Raw genomic sequence first — 3442 nt, 5'->3', positions numbered from 1 at the left:
ACTGTCCTCCCGCTCCCAAGTGACTTCCTCGTGCTTCTGGTTCTGCCAGACGACCTTCACTAGTGGTACTTCTTTGTTTCTTAATCTCTTGACTGCTATGTCCACTATCTGTGTAGGTCTACTCTCAAAATTAAGATCCTCTTGGATCTGCACTGACTGAGGCTCAATCACTTGGCTAGGGTCATGGAGACACTTCTTTAACATGGAGACATGAAACACATTGTGTATTGCTGACATGTCTTATGGTAATTCCAGCTTGTAAGCTACCTTCCCAATCCTGTCTATAATCAGGTAATGCCCTACATAGCGAGGACTTAATTTGCCCTTCTTGTAAAATACCGAAAATAGGCGAATATTAATAAGGGAATTTTTCGAAATTTTTGGAAATTTTTTGGGAATTTTTTGGAGCTCATATGGATGAGTTTGCGGGGATAAAAACGGGGGCCGGGAAAGCCTGTTTAGGCTACCTTGTTTTAACGAGGAAAAGTTTATTTATTTATTTATTTTTCCTTTATTTTTCATTTTCCCTTGTTTTTTCTCCCGTGCGCTCCCCTCTTTCTCCCCTTGCCGAACCCGACGCCGTGCCCTAACCTCCTCGCGGCCGTTCCTTCTTCCTCACCCTCTGCCCCTCACGGCGACAGCATCCTCTGCCCTAGCCGACGCCACCACCGGTCGATTCCCTTCCTCGGCTTCCCTCCCTCTCGGCGTCGAACACCTCTTCAATTGCTCTTTCCCGAGCCGCACTAGGCGCCGCCACCGCCTGAGGCGAACGGAGCAGCGCCGATCCACCGTCGGCGCGCCTGTGCCCTAGCACCGACCGCGACTTCTTCGGCCTGAGCGCCACTCGGGAGTCTCCTTCCAGAACAACGCCGGTGTGGCGTTGTCTTCCCCGTGCCCTAGCGCCGGCAACCATCTTCCCTCTGCTCTAGTTCCGACTCACGGTCGCCGGTGCAAACCTTCGACCAAGGGCCGAGCCGTGCCCTAGATCTGTCCTTGTGTACCACTGCCGACCGCCGGATCGGGTTGTTCCAGCCTCTCCACGCCGAGCCCTAGTTTCCCGGCGCCACTCCGATCGTCCTCTGCCCTAGCACTGGTCTGCCAGCCGTCCAGTGCCAGCCGCCAGCTTGTTATCGACCTGAGTCTCTGGTATTAAGGTTTCCAGCAGCAGCTTCGTCGGGTTCTTGGTCATCGCAGGCGATTAGAGGAAGAGGTAAGGTGCTCAGGTTGTTCTGGGAATTTGGTTGTTGTTTGGATGTCGATTTCTTGAGCTTCATTTTGATCTAGACAGTGCATTGCAGGGCGTTTCTTGATTTCCAATAGCTACCTCTGTTCCGACAGCAAGTTGTCTTTGCTATGGATTTGTTGGGCTGTGGATTAAGGTATGAAGTAGGGAAATTGATTCATGTTGTTGATGAATTAGGTATGTATTGAATTAGGGCTAAATCAAGTAAGATACTATGATTGGTTATTTTATTGCAAGCCTTAATTCGAATGAATTAATTAGAATTGATTGAGGAGTTAAATGATCCAATTAGGGTTTATAATTGGATTTGGATTTATGTTAGTTTCTCGAGGATTTGATTTAGCTAATTAATTGGTATTTAATTAGCTAAATCTGTATACTATGTACTACAGGACTGTGACGCGAGATGAGCAACTCGACGTTGGATTTGGATCGGATGCGACCCTTTCTATTGGAGGCGGGTACCTTGACTTATCTTTTTGATATGTCTTGTTGATATGTCTAGTAGGTTATAACCATTAGTAATAATTATGTTCGTCCTTGTTTCGGTACGTCACTACGGGATACCTGTTTCATGCTTGTTTGCTCACCTGATATGCATTTTATGCTAGTACCCACATGATTATATATATATATGCTCAGAGAGATAGTGACATACCATGCTTGTTATGTTCAGGACCTAGGTTTTTGATATCCTATCTGACCTGTGTACTTTAGATCTTCGTATTTGACCATCGATATTATGATACTCATTTTATGTATATGGATATGGTTATGCTGATCAGTTTATTGCCAGGCTTAGTGTCATGCATCATGATTGCATGCTGCGCGATTGTCGGCTCCACTATGGTTGAGCACATCGCCAGTTACATGTACTGCACACACCACCACTCATAGGTTAGTGGTATATCAGACATGTGTGTGGCGGTTCTGCTGTTTGGCTCCGTTGGTCTGAGGACTCAGCGTGGTAGCCGCCGGCCCGCTTGGCTCACTGCATTTAGTGCAAGAACAGAGTAGCCGGCAGACGGTGGACTCTGTTTGGCTCCGTTGGTCAGGTGACTCAGCGTGGTAGCCGGCAGAGATACCTCCCCGTCATCGTGTACCAGGAGTTGAGAGCATTGAGCTCCCCCATTTATAATTTGGGGTCACAGGACAGGAGTACTCCGACAGCATCCCGTCCACTCGGTCACTCATCAGGAGTAGTGACGACAGAGTGCACGGTTGTCACAGCCCTACCCACTTGGTCTCACCATTTGTGTGTGAGATGATTGGGTGACCAGGACGCATCATTAGCATCATATGCATTGATGCATTTATATTCTTATGATTGTGTTTGCTGCATTTGGTTGATGCATTTTGGTTGGATGCATACTTTTGACCTGCATACAGGATTATTGACACTTTCGGTTTGACGACCCTTTTGTCTGGATAGGAGTTCCTGGTGAGTACAGTTTCCTCAGTTACCTTTCAGTTTTGCATATTCCCTACATATGATTAGGAAGCTGTATTCTATGTTTGTTGCTGTTAGATATATCTTACTACTCATGTCCATTGGTATTCGCTGAGTTGTTGAACTCACCCCCATTGACACTATCTTTTTCAGGTACCAGGTTATTTAGGGTGTCGCTTGGAGCATCCTGTCTGCTGGTCCCCACGTCACATCAGAAGACTTATCGGTTTCACGTATGTTTTGTTTTATTTTATGTATCAGTTTGTTAGCTCTGTACTCCGGTTTTATTTTTGGAGTGTTGATGTTGTTATGTGGTATTTTGTATTTGTTGTTGGTTGTGTAAGTCTAGCCGGCTAGCAGTTTTGTGTTTTGGTTTTGGTACAGCCGAGTGGGCTGCTTTATTTTTAATTGCGTGGTTGTGTCAGCCAGAGGCTGAATTTGATATTAACTGCGTGGTGTTTGTTTCCTTTTATTGTTATTATTCCAGCCGCATGTGGCTGAGGTATATAGTGCTTGTAGAAAAGTTTCAGATTGTCCGCCGTACAGGGGAGATGCTGCCGAAATTTCTTCGGACAGAGACTCCTCCGGGGCGTGACACTTCTTGCCAAATCTCATCACTCCCTTCATAGGAGCAACTTTGAGAAAAACTGAATCTCCTACTTGAAATTCCAGTGGCCTACGGCGTGTGTCAGCATAACTCTTCTATCTACTCTGGGCAGTCTCAATTCTCTGTCTGATCTTCTGAATAG

The 3442-nt window shown here is 46.3% G+C and overlaps 1 long non-coding RNA gene across 1 annotated transcript; it reads left to right on the top strand.

Moving 5' to 3' along the window:
• Positions 1-550: 550 nt before the first annotated feature.
• On the top strand, positions 551-1677 carry LOC121987375. Its single transcript, XR_006113536.1, has 3 exons — positions 551-1210; positions 1299-1379; positions 1636-1677. It is a non-coding gene; the product is annotated as an uncharacterized LOC121987375 (long non-coding RNA).
• The last annotated feature ends 1765 nt before the right edge of the window (positions 1678-3442 follow it).

The sequence above is a fragment of the Zingiber officinale genome, chromosome 5B (genome assembly GCF_018446385.1).
Source record: "Zingiber officinale cultivar Zhangliang chromosome 5B, Zo_v1.1, whole genome shotgun sequence".
Lineage (NCBI taxonomy): Eukaryota > Viridiplantae > Streptophyta > Magnoliopsida > Zingiberales > Zingiberaceae > Zingiber > Zingiber officinale.
Note: the sequence above shows the minus strand (reverse complement) of the source record. Positions and strands in the feature narration are given on the sequence as shown.